General features: G+C 44.9%; 1 pseudogene; it reads left to right on the plus strand.

Moving 5' to 3' along the window:
• Nucleotides 1–17,953, plus strand: part of LOC126498095 (BCL2/adenovirus E1B 19 kDa protein-interacting protein 3-like) — a 57,653-nt pseudogene that overhangs the window by 16,948 nt on the left and 22,752 nt on the right.

Raw genomic sequence — 17,953 nt, forward strand, 5'->3', positions numbered from 1 at the left:
AGCTCTTTTTTACTCTTCTATATATGTGAGTTTTTTCAAGGTCTGCATTTGGAGAAAGAGGGGAGCATTAAGGTAGAAAGCTTGGACAGAGATAAAGTAAGAGATAACGAAGGCTTAAATTAGATTAAGAAAAAGAAGGTGTATCTGGAACACAGCTGGGTGTATAACTGATAGGATTTCCCGATGAATCATATGGGACAGGAGGCTGGGGAGATGACTCTGTGGGGTGAGACACGTGCAGCCAAGCCTGGACCCACTTGGCAGAATGGAAGAACTGATTCCTGAAAATTGTCCTCCAATGCAGATGTGTGACTGTTCCCAGTGACCTGCCACCCATCCCTTCCTAACAGGGATTTGGAAACCAGAGACGGTTGTGGCAAGGGGAGGAGATTGCGATGGAGTTGGGATAACGCTCCGTGATTTTCCATACTGGCTTTCAAATGGCCTCACACAGTAGCCTCGAGTTTACTGGCTGGTGCGTGATCATAAGGACTCCACTGACATTTAGGTTTTCATACGGGGAGGGATTTGGGCCATCATTCTGTTGTGCCTAAACACATGTGTGGGTAAACGCATGTTCAAAGGGTAAAGGCTGTGTAGTTAACACAGATGGCAAGCAATGTCTAAAGATGGTAAAGTAAAAACTGCACTCAACCTGACCTCTTTCAGGAAAGTTCTTTGTGACACACAAAAACAAACACAACTACTTACAGAGGGCCCTGTGTGTACGCAACTTTTGATGGAAGCACTTCTTATCCTACGGTGCTTAATCTTATGAGGACTTCGTTTGCTAGGATGAGTATTAGCATATATGTTGAAGAGTTACGCAACAAATAAATTTTTATTAAGCCGGTATCTGTAGAATAATTTAATGTCACAAGAAAAAGCCAACAAAAGAAATGAATATTACTTGAGAAAAGTGAAGGATGTAAAAAGATTCAGGCTGGAGGGGGAGGGTCTGGTTCTTATCCTCTTTCCCTCCAAACACAGACACGGACAATGGTGTAGTCTAGAAATTGCTTTAATGTGTAAAAATCCTGGCTAGAAAAAACCAATTTCAATTAAAATTTAAAGGAGCTGATAAATAGCATTAAAATTAATTATGTGTGTATTTTTGTGTGGAGTGTGTGTATATGTGTGTATGCTGTGCATATATTATTGTGTGGTGTGTATGAGTGTGTGTGTTATGTGTTATTTCTGGGTAGAAGTCTTCTGGCTTATGTTGCTATATGGTATGGTATGTATGTATGCTATGTATATATTGTTGTATGGTGTGTATGTGTGTGTTATGTGTTATTTCTGGGTAGAAGCCTTCTGGCTTATGTTGTTGGATGGTGTATATGTGTGTATACACGTTGTGTGGGATGTGTGTGCTATGTGTATGTTGTTGTACGGTGTGTATGTGTGTGCTATGTGTTATTTCTGGGTACAAGTCTGGGTTTGTGTAGACTCATCCAGACCATCATCTATTTTCATGTTCTTCTGAATATTTTCCAATTGTGCCCAGCTTTAGCAGCACAAAAAAAAAAAAAAAAAAAAAAACAAAAAAAAAAAACAAATCCCACAGACACGTCAGCACAGGACGCCACCACCACATCTAAAAACTGCCATGCTCGGGATCAAAACCAAGAAGGTCTCTGCTATGAAATTAGCATAGACTCATCAAAGTCACAGTAGCTGTGACTAAGGACTATGAAAATATAAAGGGATTAACATATGTGATAATGGGCTAATTAAACCTTAGCTTTTCACCGTGGTGGTTTTACAGCCTCTTCTTCTGGCTGCCAGTTTGGAAGCTGCCAGCAAATATTTTCTTAATTGCAAAAAGAGACAATGCACGTTCCACCGTCTCATTCATAACATCCAAGGCAGACGTTACTAAGACCACGCATAGAGGATGAAAAAGACCACGTTAGTTGGAGAGCCCGAGGGATGGCGGGGCGGGAGGAAAGTGATGCCTTAAAAACAAAAGCCCAACACAAGTCCTTACAAGAAATATTTAAGTAGAATTTGCAGGGAAAGAGCCGACTTGCCTTGATAGACTAGCCTGCCCCTGTAATAAAACCTCCCAAAGTCAACAGTTCATAAAGTCTTTTGTTCTAGTAAAAGGGTCTTTAATTTTTAACACAAACTCATACTTTGGTATGCATGGACTTAAGTAAAATTAGGAGACATGTATATAATAGGATTTAATGGATTATCATCTGCATTTTCCAAAGATGTCAGCTTCTCTCAGCTCTGATGGAGTAGCACTTAATGTAAATTTAATTTGAAGTGATGTATTGAAGGCTTGAGGTGGTACTCCGTGATTCCCTAACTGCCTGGAGAGCCTCTGTGGGGAGCATCTGGATTTGGCGGCTCCACATGCCCGGCAGCATGTACTAACTAGGATTAATGAGGTAGCCTGTTCACCAGTGATCCAAAGGAGGTATGCTACATTTACTCCCAACAATATGAATAGGAGGGCTAGTTTCCTTTGGGGGCACATTGTATGATGAAACTTAATGGTGGACTCTATATTGGGCATAATAAATAGACTATGGTGGAAGCACTTTGGCTTTGTCAAATTTAAATGTTATTTAATCATAAAATTGTGTTTGGTGGATAAGGTGAAAGTGAAGGTTTTTTATGTTGTGTGTGCGTGTGCGCGTGTGTGTATCTTCATAGATAATAGTTTCTTTAATAAGACTAAAACAGTAAATCTTCCCTTTAAAGCACCACAGGGCTGTTTAAAATAAAACCTACCTTTAGGAGATGTTTGATTGTTAAAGCTAGTTTTGTTATTGTGTGTGTGTGTGTTGTGTGGGGGGAGGGTCCGTGTGTGTATACTCAGTATGTGTAAGTCACATACTGCTGAGTTAGGCAAAACTTCTTAATCCACCCGCAACTCATTTAAGCATCAAAATTTTATTTTGTCTTTGTGCCTAACTGAGCATTGACTAAAATCGCAGCTAATTTCAAATTCCCTTTGTCATCATGGTTTCCAGCCAAAAAGTCTATAATAAATGGTCAGAAGATGAGCGGAGGCTGAATGAATAGTGAGCGGTATTCATCAGCCAAACAGAGTCCAGATCCAATTATATGTATTCATTAAGTCATAATGATATCATGGTCTTTAACTAGGAAGAAAAGAGCGTAATTGAATAATAACAGTTGTACAATCCCAACGGAACACACTTTCCATCCCAGCCCGGCGACCCTCGGGGATGAGGCAGGATTGATGGAATTCTATTACTCTTTGATAGATTTATTATGAAAGGCCGAGTGGACTCGCGGCTCACTTTGTCACTCACGCTAATCAGTATCGTAAGGGCCCCCGAGCGGGCAGGCTTTTGTACCCCTTTGACAAAGACAAGGTTAGGGGAGGATGACAGACACCCAGACCTTTACAAACCCATACTGCAAGATAAAATGGGCCAGCTGAGCTCTGGGCTGGGACAGAATTTTAATTTGTTTATCAATGGCTCTCACATGTGCTGAGACCATAAGGGTATTTGTCGGAGGAGTTACACTGAAGCTGAACTCTTTTGTTTGCCAAGTGGGGCTTGGAAAAATATTTATTGAACTGTAAAAAACAGGCTAAATGGGGGGAAAAGGTAACTGTCTAGAGATGGGGGGATAGCTCACGGTACTCGACATACGATCTGAGCCCGTCCATTAATTTTGATTTTGACTTTCGAAAAATATTTTTAGTATTAAAGCTACCTTTAAGGGTTATAGAATAACAACAGATATTTTTTTTTTCTTTTCATCTCTCTGATTTTTAAAAAGAGCTAAAAGATTATGAAGAGACCAGTGGGCATATTGAACGGGAAGATGGATTAAATTTATTGGTATTTTGCTGTTTTTTTTCCTTCCTGCCCATTACAATGTAGTATAACTTAGCACTGAAACAACTGCATTTTCCAAACATTCTTTTTTTTTTTTTTTTTTTTTTTTTTTTTTTTTTTTTTTTTTTTTTTTTTGTAAAAGGTGTTTTCAGGCCTGCCAGCCTGGCTCAGCCAGCAACAGCTTTTCACATTGAAATGCAGCTTGCTAGCCTGAGTCTGCGGTCAGAGAGCATAGGATTTAGGAAACTAGATAATTCGCTTTGCTACTGGAGGGAACAGGAGCCGAATGGGGCGAGCCTGGCATTCACCAGGCCCCAGCACCGTCCCTGCCAGGGTTTATTTTTTCGGTTATTGTTGTTGAATCATCCTGATTTGTAATCTCCTTTTCTGCTTGAGATCTCCTTTTATCCCTCAGAACTGTGCTTTGCGCCGCCAGAGGAGCCGGTGAATTGGGAGGCTGGGCGGCCAACCTGCTCTGTCACAGAACGCCTGGCCTGGCGCTGTCCCGCGTGGACCTGCGACGCCAGCTCGCTGCCAGTTCGGTTTGGTTTTGTGCATCTCTGGGAAAGCAGGCGGACAGCACAGTCACCTGTGAATGCGGCCTCAATTGGCTCAGCTGCCTCTCTGATGAATGGGCCAGGGTGTGCTGCAAAGGGTTTAGCATCGCTTCCAGCAGCGCACGGTGATTTTCAGGAGCGGGAAGGATGGCTTCACAGCCTTCTCCTTGAATTTCATTGTAATGTGCTTGACAGAGCACAGGGCGGCTGGACCTGCACGCACCGATCGCCAATGGTTGCCGCGGTGCGGCCAGGTTCTGTGTACTGCTTTGGCTACTGCGGCTTGCTCAGTGTTGGCCTTTCTCCACAAGGTCGGACTGGGAAGGCTCTGGATGCCAGACACCGGGCAGCAAGGCTCTGGGGCCAACCGGCCGTGCTGTTTGCTCATTCTTCCTGGAAATGGGCACAAAGTGAAGGTTAATTCATACCTCTTGGCCAGGGCTCTCTTAGCCACGCAAGTTCACCAACCTGTCCACGCAGGCTGACTACAAAGAGCTCATTGATAGCTTGTGGTCTTTCGTGAACAATACAAACCATCGGAACACAACCAGACTTGGAAGGTTGACAGGAAATTACATGAAGGACAACAGAGGGTTAGGATTTGCCAGCATAGTTTTACAGCAGACATTTAATGGGAAGCCGGGATAAGCGCATGTGCTAGACCATATTATGGAGCCTACTTTTAATTGCTTCTTTTAGCCTCAGATCCTGTGTCAGCCCTCATTTAAGATGACTTCAAGTGTGGTGTCCATGTCACCCAAAAGGAGTTTCTAAGGGAAATAACTCTTCTTCCATAGCCTCTGAGGTACAAACGTTACCAGCATGGTTTTAGAGAAAAGGGAAATAAAATTTAGAGGGTCGAGAGAGTGGTCAAAATCATGTAGTAAACAGCAGAATTAAGTTATGGGCTCAATCGCTGTCCATGGCCTCTCACGCTTGCCAGGTGTCCCATAGTACCCCTGCTGGTGGCCAGGCTTCTGCTCTGCCCCAGTCGGTGACACAGGTGACCATCTATGGGAGGCTGATGGCATAGGAAAACAAAGCCTTACACACTGTCAAGCTATTATTGTTCAGTGGGAAAAGGTTGCCTTCCGCTGAACTAAACGGCAGTCATCAAACACATGCTTTTCTCAATGGCTTCGCAGTTCTCAACACTCTGCAACTGGTCTCCTTTCTACTAAACGAGCCCAAACGCCTTGGCCTGGGAAGAGCCCTGGACCCTCTGTTCACTCAGCCTTTAGCTTCATGGGCCAGAAACTCTGCGGAGTCTTGGCTGTCTCTCTCTCCTAATTCCCTTTTGTGTAGATGGCAAAGTGGCTCTCCAAAGACGTGGTCTCCCTCAGAACCGGGGGAGGCTAGGAATGTGGTGTCTTACATTAAAAAGACACTTTGCAGATATTATATATATTATATATAATTATATTCAGGATCTAGAGGTGGGAAAACCATCTCAGATTCTTGGAATGTGTTCAGTAATACAGTAATAGTGCAAATAATGACAGCAACAATAACAGCGGTAGTAGGGAGGCTGGTGTTTCATCAGAGAGGGAGATGAGACAGTGAAAACAAGAAACTGGGTAATACACAGAAGGAGCCACAAGCCAAGCAATGCAGACAGCCTGAAATGCTGGGAAAGGCATGGGAGGAGATCGTGCCTGGGACCCTTTGGGATGAGCATAGCCCTGCCAGCATCTTGATCTTAGACTTTTGCTATCACAGATTTGAGAGAGCAGATTTGCGTTGTCTTAAATCATGTCTGCGGCAACAGGAATCGAGTACAGTCCTGCCAGGGTTATTCTCGGTCGCCCTCACTCGACATGTCCTCCTCTTTCTCCCTTTTTATGGTTAAGTTGTATCTCGAACCTACAGTAGATGAATTGTTTGCTGTAGAGGCCACAGACCGCTTGACCGGACCATACATGTTATTTGCTATGATTCCTCAAATATTTTGAAGGTCCTTATCAAGAAATCCATGTTCTAAAGGAAGAAGTGTCACCACTGGCATCATCCCTACTTCACAGACAAGAATCAGAGTAATAAAGACTGGATCTGAATACCGATGTGCATATTGTTTTTCCCAGCGCTCAGAACGGAGCATCAAGCTTCGTTTGTGTTTCATTGTGGTAGGCAATGCTCTAGTGAGTTTCATCCAACCCCTTCCCCCGTGCCCTTCCCCCTGTGCCATCACTTTGTTAAACTATTTATTTTGAGACGAGGTCTCACTAGGTTGTTTGGCCAGGCCTTGTATTCACCTGGCAGCCTAGATAGGCCTTGAACTTACTGTCCTGCCTCAGCTTCCCAAGTTGCTGGCACTGAAGGCTGGGTCATTGAGCCTGGCTCGAATGTCCTCATTGGTGGCTGTTGTGGAACTCACTTTGTAGATCGGGCTGACCTAACACACAGAGATTTGCCTGCCTCTGCTTCCACGGTGCTAGGACCAGATGAGGCCATGCCTGGTCTCGGAGGCGCCAGGTCATCAGCCGTACTCCTAAGTGCGCTAACTGTTCTGCTGCTTTCAGAATGCTAAAGTAGGAAAGAAGAACTAAGTGGAGAGCGGAAGCTTCCAAGCGCCTCCAAGCGCCACCTCTTCCCTCCCACCCAGGTTCCTTAGCACATGGCTTTCCAAAGTTTCCCACACTCGCCCCTCTCAGTACCTCAGGATTGGGCCTTTCAGTGGGGCCAGTCCTTGTCTCAACAGCTGAGCTCACGTATACAGGATTGAATAGTGACATGTGGGATTACCTTGAAGCCAAAGGCAGATTTTTCTGTGAAGCTGCTAAAGCTCGGGTCTTCTGCAGGCCCCTTCCAAGGCTCCAGATCCTCCTTTGTACCTATAATGTTAAAGTCTTTTTTTCCCCCTCATGGACAAATTCCTAGAATTGTAACAGCCTCGTTGGAAAAAACCTAGAGTCACCCTCTGCCTAATGGCTGGGCATGTGACCTCAGTGGCCAGGCTGCTGGTTCCAAGCTAACTGCTACTCAATCTCAGAGGACTCTTCTTGTACCTATGGTTTCTTCTCTGGAAAAAAGGAGCCGATGGAAATGTCACCTTTTTCACAGGGTTATTGAGAGGATAAAATGCGCTAACTTTAGCAAGGGTCTTAGCGAATGTGTTATTGCTGTGAAGAGGCATCACGACCATGGCAACTCTTAAAGAGGAAAACATTACATTGGTACTGGCTTACAGTTTCAGAGGTCCATTATCATCGTGGTGGGAAGCATGGTGGCATGCAGGCACGCATGGTAGCTGAGAGTTCTACATCTGGATCCTCAGGCAGTAAGAAGAGGAGAGACTGGGCCTGGCTTGAGCATTTGAAACCTCAAAACCTACCCTCAGTGACACACTTCCTCCAACAAGGCCACACCTCCTAATCCCTGCCAAGTAGTGGCACTCCCTAGTGACCAAGCATTTGAATATATGAACCCACAGGGGGCATTCTAATTCAAACCACCACAGTAAATATCCCGTGAGTGGGGTTTTTATTTTTGGTTCTTGTCAGTTTTGCTCGCACTTTCAGATTACATCATGGTAGGTCAGTCCCAGGAGCTGAGAGATGTGGCCACCTTGCATGCACAGTCGAGAGCAGACAGCAATGTAGTCACTCACGCATGCTCAGTGTCCAGGAGGTATGAGCACATAATCGCTGAGAAATAAGGCAGCTTCTGGCTGTTCAGTAAAAGCAGTTTCAAGAGAAGGCCAACGTAGAAGCCCCATGAGAGCAGACACAATTCTTGTTTCATGGTGAAATTTACATAATAAATGTAAAGCCCATATTGTCTTGGCAAAAACACATTAACTGAGATAACGCAGATATCTGAGTCAGTATATTAAATGCGGGGAGAGAGTTAGCTGTCTTTACCCTTGCAGAAGAGCTGGTCACCATTTCATAGAAGCACCCGCTGGCCAGGGCACACTGCATCTGGACTTAGCGGGTAACATCTTGTCCTTGCTTCAGGCTTGTCCTTTGACCTTGGGCGAGTCACTTAGCCCCCATTCCCAGACTCTCTTTGCTCACCTGTTAAAAGGAAGAAACAAGGTCCTCACGAGCTGCTTTGCAAGATGGTCATTGCCTGTGCCCACATTGTGAGGACAAGCGCTTAGTAGTTCTTGTCTGCCCAAGAACAACTGCAGCCCCCGGGACGTAACAGAGACATATAAATGTCAACCACAGGAGTTAAGAATTCCACATGGAATTCTACAAATAAGTTATGGTGATCACGATCTCAGATGGGAAGGCGAAAAGCAAAGCATGAGGAAGAATATAAAATAATGTGTAATAGGTGAAAAATTTGGCATGATGGTTAAGGATACAAAACATATTTCTTCAAAAATATATTCTAAGTGACTATTTCTGTCTGTGCATGACCGTCTTTCCCTGGGCTGTGGCAGTAATTTCTAACAAGTCTCTTTGTTTCCACTTTTGCCCACCCACAAATTTATTTTTTACGGAACAGACAGCGTCATCTTTCAAAACCGTGCACTTCCAGAACACCCTCCAGTGGCTTCCTATGCAAGCTGGTAACGAAAATCTAAGCCTGTCACTGTGGCTGGTTGCGTCCTGTCCTGATCCCCACAGTTCGCTGCTTCCACCCCTGGGCTGTCCTGAGCTCTGGCCACACGGACTTTCCACCTGTCTTCCATTGGCAGGAACTTCTTGGCGAGCTGCTTAAGATGGCCTCCTGTGTCCTGACTTTCCTCTTCTTAAAACTATGCAATTCATTTGTGGACTCACTTAGTATAATTGTTGGCCTGTGTCCCTTTGAAGAATAAAGCACTGTGAAAGTAGGCATTCTCCCATCCCCTTTCCTGCCCTCCCCTCCTCTCCCCTCTCCTTCCCTCTTCTTCCTCCCTTTCTCTCTTACCTCCCTTCCTCCCTTCCTCCCCCTTGTCTCCCCCCCCCCCTTCTTTCTTTCTTGGAGACTGTTTCTCATGTATATAGCTAGTCTCGAACTTGCTATATTGCTTGGGGCCACCTTAAATTTCATTTTTAAAAAGTTTATTTATTTACTCTGTGTGTATGTGTGTGTGTGTGTGTGTGTGTGTGTACGCATGTGTGTGTATGCATGTGTCATGGCACACAGTGGAGATCAGACAGCAACTCATGGGAGTTGATTCTTTCTACCACGTGAGTCCCAAGGATTGAACTCGGGTTGTTTATCAGGCCTGGCAACAAGTGTCTTTACCCACTGAGCAGTCTCATTCAGCTCTACCCCTAAATTTCTGTTGCTCCTGCTTCTACCTCCTGAACAGGAGACAACACGTGTCATCACATCCGGTTGCTCATTATTTTATCTCTCTTTCTATTTTCCTGTCTTTATTTTAAAAAGACTTTGATAATTTTCCCTTATCATTTTTTTCCACCCATCTTTTTTCGACTCCTTACAATAGTTACTTGGGAAAGTTGAATTCGTTTTAGGATTTGTGAGGCCCCGAGGGCCTTGGCATCCTAAAGGACAGTGTGTTTTCGAACTGGGGATTTCACATCCTGAGGTTCCCTGGCTTATCCCACAAACAAACAAACAAAAAAACCACAACAAAAAACCATTGAAATACCAATTTTTTGGAGACCCTATAATTGGCTCGTTCCCTTCTTAGAATTGTATGTGCATTGTGCACTACAAACAATATAGCTTTCTGTGTGCTGTGCGCGCACACACTCAAGTGAGAACGCTGTGTGCAGGTATTGGCGCTATGCTCGGAAGGAACTGTGCCACCCAGGACACAGTTCTCCTTTCCCAGTGCCCACATTACCAGCGTTTCTTTTTTCCTAAATAAGTGGAAAGAAAATGTTTACATTCATCTTAGATGAAAGAGGCTGCGTTTCCTTGGCATGGCCCTGCCCACATCCTGCCCATTTGCCTGCTTGCCACTGACTGGCACGCCTTCCTCTTGAGCTCTGGGCTGAGCGGCAGTCTCTCCATCGTGGTTCATTTTCCCTTCTGTTGTCTGAAATAACAGAGTGTGGAAAACTTGCTTCCTAGGTCTGTGCACTCACTTTCCCAGCGACTCCCAGGCAAATCGGGCACGTCCATCCACCTCCATGCTCCCGTAGCTTCCTCTATGGGTCATACCCAGTCACACGTTCTTCTGTGGCATCGTGTTCCCCTGGAACTTGCCACTACCCAACCCAGCATGCCTGTCAAGGACTATGTTTTATTTTCCTTTGACCTCCTATTGATCTGGGCACCCAAGCCTATGATTCCATGGAGTGGAATCATAGAACACCACATGCTGCCTGGCTTTCCCGGGGAAGGGCCTCACCACGACACAGATGTAATACCCAGTGAAACCTCTCGCATTGTTTGGAGAGCCTCCCCCTGCCAAGAATCTAACCACCCGCAAACAGGCTTGTTGCTGGCCAAACAGATGGACAAGGGAGCTAGGCAGGCCAAAGCCCATGGATGAACATGAAATGACTTGGCACATGGGAGCCAAGGGTGTTGGAAATGGATGCTCCTCCTTGCGGCTCAGTTTCCACGGTAAGAATAGACCGGTATGGACGAGGGTTTGACATGGAGTTTCTACAGGGGAGAAGATGAATTGTGACCGAGTGTGCAATACGATGTGTGCGTTAACAGGTGGGGAAAAGCCCCCAAGAATGTAGATAGCTCTGCAGTGATCATGTCAGTCTAATGGACAGGGGAGCTAATGTCATCGGCTGCTGGTCAGCTCTGAGAGTCCACATCTGCTCTGGTTGTCCAGTGATCATCACTCGTAGATTACGTTACGGATCTCACGCACGTCAGATCGTAGAAGACACCAGGTAGGTGAATCCTATCACTAAGATGCATGTACCATCCTCCAGTTAGCTTCGTAGTTAGTAATTGGGTTGCTGCTTTACATATTATGGGTATACGACCAACGTGCAGGGGTGGATCAAGGTTAGCGTGGAGGCCTAGAACAATTGCTTGGAAGAAGTGGTATTTAGGTTGAAATACGGGGAACGTGTAGAAACCGAAGGAGCAGTGGGCGTTGGCAGTGCAGAGCAAGGTGTGCAATCGTGGTGCGATGGGACGCGCAGCATTTTACTGTGTTGTTTAGGAATGGCAACTCGGCCTTGTGGTGTGGCTCATTTGCTAGAGGGCTTGCTTTGCCTCCAGGGAGTCCTGGGTTTAATGCCCAACACTGACTAAACCAGGTGTGGTGATACAAATTTGTAATCTCAGCTTTAGGAGATGGAGGCAGGAGGAGCCTAAATTCAAGGTTACTTTCTGCTGCCCTTTGAATTTAAAGCCAGCCTGGGCTACAAGAGCATGTGCTCAATTAAATAGAAATCAAAACAAGCCCCGATCATCATCTGAACTTAGACCTGTCTCTCAAGTGGTCCTTGAGTGTTTGTCTTGGTTTCTGTTTCTTGGGGCCGGTGAGACGAGTCAAATCCATCCTCTGTGGCAGAGGTGACACTCGACTCTCTCCTGCTGGCAAGGTTTTCAGCGTCTCTAAGCCTCAAGGGTCCTCGCCTCTACAATCTATAGTGAGACCAGTTAACATAGTACAGCAGAGTCTACACAGCCCTGATGAGCACCCCTATAGGAAGGGTGTTTCAATACCCAAAGACACTGTTAGCCAAGCACTCAGAAGGGCTAGGTGCCATCAGACCTGTCATTATGCAGAAGTCACTCAGATGCTTGCTTTTGTTTAGGGTTTATACTAAATGCAGAGACTGAAACGGATTTGGAGTCAAACTCGAGATTAGAATAGTCTGTCTATAATATTTACTATATTTATTTATATTATATTAAGTTATATTAAATTATAATATTACTATAATATTTACAGTTACTGTGTTGTGAAAATGGTGCCATCTCTCACTCTTCCTCTAAATCATTGCAACAAATAAGCGATCATCTAAGTAAAGAATCCAGCAATCGCTGGCTTTAGCGGGCAGTATTCACTTCCTTTCCTCTTCGTGGCATTTAGAATTCAGCACCCACCTACTTTTAAAAGTACTGGATCTCTTTTCCAACAAGTTTTCTTATATGAAAAGCCAGAAGGGGCTGGAGGGACGGCTCAGCCATTAAAGGCTAGGTTCACAACCAAAAATGAAAGGCAGGAAGATCTTCCCATCAGAAAACAGAGGTTGATACAGACAGACTCTTCTGGGGCCAGCGACCCCGCTCTTGCCTCAAGCTACCTATAATGAAAAAGCTGGTGCCTGCCACCTGTCTCAGAGATCTGTCCCCAGGATTAATGCGAGGCGGTCTGAAGGGCCCGATGAAGCTTTTAAAAGGAAATTGCAGGTGCAGGCCCCGTGCCTCAGAATACAGCTGGCGCGAAGTGATTTTCCTTCCTCCGTGTTGAGAATCTAACCCATGGTGTGACCGCAGTTTAGAGGCATTATTCTGTGATATCGTAGTACATCTTTGAGACACTGAAGTTGCCTCTGAACCAAGTTTCCTGGGTTCCCCGTCCCTTTTAAACGATCATCCTAAAACCGTCTTTCTGAGCGCCCAGATTGTCTCTCTCACCCGGATGTTTGTTAAAAGTGCTGTTTCCTGGGTTTGGACTTCAGATCCACAAATTAGCAAAACTCCAGGAAGCACCATTCACATGCAATACCATGTGAATGGTGCCCCCTGGTGTTGTTCAATGTGGCAGTCTGCTGACTGCAGACTGATTGAATAGAGGTTTCTGCCAGTGGTTGCCGGGAATTTACATTTCAGCCAGCACTTCCCGAGTATTAGCTCCAGGAGCCTAAGTCAACACGCAACGATTTAGGAAGACTGACCTTGGGAACTGGAAGTCCCCTGGGGGACTTGGGCAGGGCTGCCTCAGCTTTCGCCCCCTCGCTGAGGAAGAACAAACACATTAGGGGCCTAAGAGCCAGTATTTGTTGAGGAAGTTACTAATGTCAGGCGAGGTGCTAGGCACTTCACATGCCCATTCTAATTCCATCCTCCCCGCCGCTTTGTGAGCACAGGGCTAGCACTTCCTTCTAATGAAAGAGTAAAACGGAATCTGGAGACTAGCTCTGGTGTGCAATAAATATCCAATAAGTGTTAATATTCTACGAGTTTATGTGTAAATACGTAAAAGATTTACACATTGTCCCATCACCCAGAAAACAGTAGTGTCATTAGGAATGACTGAGAACTGGACCCTAGGAGGGACTCGGGAGGGGCGTTTGCCAGGTAAAAAGGTGACGAGCACCTGTGGAATGGAGAATGACAAGGGAAGGAGGCTTAGGGATAAACAAACAAACAGGTTCCAGCACCTCATCCTTTCTCCTGCTGAGAGGGAACTTGCCCCTTCAGAGCATCCTCCTGCTGCCCCTCCCTGCTCCACGGGGGGGGGGGCACACACGACACACTTTCCTTTTACTGTGTCCAAACTTCAAGCATTTCTAATGTGCTTGAATTAAAGCAGGGAATTCCCTTCCTGTCAGAAACATCCGGGAGCAAACTCACAAGTGAGCTTTTAGAACACAATGCATTTCGAAGGGGCGAGTTCTTCCCACTTTCTAAGCGGAGAGAGTTACCTACTGAACAGTTGTAATTGCCAACGGTAGAAACCAGCCAATTCTGTGACGTTCATGCTCCTTCTCTCGGAACCGGAGCCAGACCCCATCCTTCTGGCTTCTTGGGAAGTTAGGCATGGTCATGGGATGTGGGCCTTGAGGGAAAAGGATGCGTACAATGGCTAAGCTGAATCCAGCCCTGCTTCCCTGCTTTGATCTCCTGACTGACTGGAGTGCGGATGTCCAGAGCCACTTGACAAGCTGTGGTGAAGATGGCAGAGCTCTTGCCAGCACCGGGCTAGTATGACTGCTTGCAGGCCAGCCACCATAGCTCTGAACCTGCTCCTCGTGGCATTAGTATTTGGGAGAGAGAGAGTTTTCTTGTGACTCCCTGGGCCCCAGGCCTTCTGAGTGCAGAAACCTCCTTGCACTTTGGCGACTGCACCCATGGCAAGCATCACATCTGTTCTTCCAGGGGTATTGCCTCCTTTTCCTCTCTGAAGGCTGGTTGGTTTTTTTTTTTTTAATTGTTGTTGTTGTTGCTTCTTAACCTTTTGCTTTTGTTGACTATATCCCCCAACACCAACTCTGAGGCAAATACCACCCCTCCCCTTTTTCTTGATTCCCAAGGTGCTGGGGAACCTCATGCATCCGGTCCCAGGAACAGTTTATAATTTTCTTTTTATCTACTTAAATGATCTCTATTTTCAGCTGGATCTAGGGGCATGGGCCTAGAGTCCCAGCACTTGAGATGCTGATGCAGGAGGATGCTATATTTGCAGGCTAGTCTGAGCTACACGGGAGATTTTGCCAAAAAGAAGAGGAGAAGAAGAAAGAAAAGAAAGCAAAACACTAACCCACAGAGAAAACTTCAAACCAAACCATGGAGATACCTGATTAACTCTCCTAAATGGGATTTTTATATGCAAATAAAGATTGATCTTTCTTTGAGCAATTTTAGCATAAGCAATATTAAATTTGGAATCAGTATCATTCACTGCGAGAAAGAGAGAAAAACTTTGCAAATCCATAATCCATTTAAATGTGACTGTCTTTATAACTCTGCTTTATTCAGCCTTCTATCAGTGCCTACATAAGTAACTACAAACCGTGAGTTCATGGTTAAGGTAATAACAGAGAAGCTGGAGTTTCCTGAAGACAATGTGTTTAATCAACATTTCAACACGTAGGGTCTTGGTTGGTTTTTATTTTTTGACAGGATGACCTCTAACTTCTGCCTCCTTCTGCCTCCACCTCCTGAGTGCTGGACTTAACAGGCCTGTGCATGCGATTGTTTTCACCAAGGACCTTTAGGGGGAGACTACAGCAGTGACTTTGCATATTGCTCTCCCCACAGAAGGTTCTCTCGTTTCTAACCAATATGGACTGCTTGCCATCTAGTAGGTTTACATCAGCTCTTAAGATGCTGGTGAGATTGCTCATTTAGGGGCTGCAGAGTTGGCTCAGCCGTTGAGAGCACTTGTTCTTGGAGAGGACCTGAGTTCTGTTCCTGGCACCCACATGGTGGCTCACAACCATCCTTAACTCCAGCTCCAGGGAATCCAGTGCCCTTTTCTGACCTCCTTGGGCACCAGGCATGTAAGCAGTGCACACACGTACATGCAGGGAAAGCGCTCATATGCATACCATAAAGATTATAAAGAACAGGGATTTGAACCTGCTCACTGATCACAATACTAAATATTGAGAGATGTACTGGCATTGATGGAGTCCACGCTGTGCTGCCTTTAGACTACTCTTGCCTCTGGATGCTTCTCTCTCTCTCTCTCTCTCTCTCTCTCTCTCTCTCTCTCTCTCTCTCTTTCTCTCTCCCTCTCTCTAATATCTCCAGAAAAAGGAAACATTTCTACCCACCAATCCGAGCAGATCTGTGTTAACAAGCTATTCTTTATAAAGAAATGAGACTGTGCATATCTCTGGAATATTTTAAGGAAGATTGTGGATTGTTAACATTAAGATCGCTGACGAGTGAGCTCTTAAGCACCACACTAGGTTTTGTGACCAGGTGTGTGTGTGTGTGTGCATGTGCACAGGTGGGAGTGTGTGCATGTGTGTGTCTCTGCTTGAATGTGTGTGTCTGTGTGCATATGTGAGTGTGTAACTGTATATATGTGTGTGTGAATGCACATCTGTGTGTGTGTTGTGTATGGGTGTGCATGTACCTGTGAGTATGTATGTGTGTGTGAATATGTGTGAATGCATCTTTGGAAATGTCTATGTGTGTATGTGTGTGTGCATGTTTTTGCATGTGTGTGTGCATGTGCACAGGTGTGAGAGTGTGAATGTGTATGTAACTATGTGTGCACTTGCCCGTGTGCGTGTCTTTCTTTGAATGTGTGTGTGCATGTGTTCATGTGAGTGTGCATGTAACTGTGTATATATATGTGTGTGTGAATGCACATTTGTGTGGGTTGTATATGAGTGTGCATGTACCTGTGAGCATTTTTGTATGTGTGAATATGTGCGAATGTACCTTTGTAAATGTCTCTGTGTGTGTGCGCGCGCGCGCTGTGTCTGCGTGTGTTTGTGCATGTGTGTGTTACTATATGATATGGCCCAGGTAGGCCTTGAACTAGAAATTCTTCTCTGCAACCCGAGTAGCTAGGATTATAGGCCTTTGCTACCCTTCCCACAGTTGTGGCAACAGAAACAGGTGTTGACACAATTCTTTCAAAGATGTTTGATCAAAGTAGAAAGGCAAGATGCCTACCTCATGCAAACTTTCACCTTAGGGCATTGGCATGTCCCACTTTCTTTGCCTGCCAGTTTTCACTACGGTTTTCTTCACACCTTCTGGTCCCTCCTTCTTTCCTTCCTTCCTTCTCAATGATTTTAATTATTTAATTCAGTTTTGCTTTGTTTTGAGACAAGTTTTCTCTGTGTAGCCCTGGCTATCCTGAAACTCGCTATGTAGACTATGCTGGCCTCTGATTTACAGAGATCCTCCTGCCTCTGCCTCCCAAGTGTTGGGATTAAAGACATCTGCCACTACCACCAGCCTGACTAAATGCTTTAAAAACAATATATTTTGATCATGTTTTCCTCTTCTCCAGCCCCTTTCAGATCCTTCTATGTACCCACCCAACTTCATGTTCCCTTTCTCTCTCAAAAAGAAGTGCCAGGGCAGAGAAGGCAATATCCCCCAAAATAACATCAAATACTCTGCCTTGAAGGAGAGCTCTAGCAAGCACTGAGGCCTCTAGAAGTCTGCAGCCTTCTCCCCAAAGCCACGCAAAGAATTCTTCCTCCTGGGAAGATGTGCAATAGCTGTCTTGCTGTTTCTCAGAGAAAGCAGCCAAGACCCAGAGGACACCTGACAAGCAGACCTGGCTGAAGTCCTCATTTTGATCACCCCAGCCCTCCTCCAGCTTGTCCATCACATGTCTCCACAACTGTCCGTTCCTCAAGCCTCTCAAACATAAGCACATATGTTGTCATTTACTCGAACCCCAGAGCCTCGGTCTTCCTCCTATCATGTAAGATCTGATTAAGTCCTTTCCACCTATTAATACACGTCTTTTTATAGGGAGTGTCAACCATAAGTGTCAGCAAGGAGTGGGAAAAGTTATTATCTTCCCCCAACATAATTCTTAATTCTATTGCATTATACTTTATTTTTACATCATTACAGTAAAATTATTTTTGTTGTTTTAACATTTTAAGGACTGGAGATGTCACATAACGGCAGAGCATTTGTCTAGCCCTGGGCTCAATCCATAGGTATTACAGCTGTTAACATTTTGCCTCGTCTGTTTTGTCCATTTAAAAAAAAAATAAAGATTTTTTTAAAGGCTGTTTAAAATCATAACCACATTATAATATTCACACACAATAAAACAAATAATAATTCCTTAATATCATGTTCGACTTTTCCTAATTGTCTCAAAATCTCTTTTTACAGTTGGTTTGATTGAAACAAGATTCGGATAAGATCCACATATTGATTTGGTTGTTATGTCTCTTAAGTCTCGTCTAATCTTTACTACTTCCCACCCCCAGCCAGCTATTTGTTGACGAAAAAGGATAATTGATCACCTAGAATTTCCCGCACTCTCGTTCTGTCTGGAGCCTCACAGAATGATTCAAT

Source organism: Alexandromys fortis, unplaced genomic scaffold (assembly GCF_014885135.2).
Source record: "Alexandromys fortis isolate MF-2015 unplaced genomic scaffold, M_Fortis_MF-2015_v1.1 scaffold_13, whole genome shotgun sequence".
In the NCBI taxonomy this organism is placed as follows: domain Eukaryota; kingdom Metazoa; phylum Chordata; class Mammalia; order Rodentia; family Cricetidae; genus Alexandromys; species Alexandromys fortis.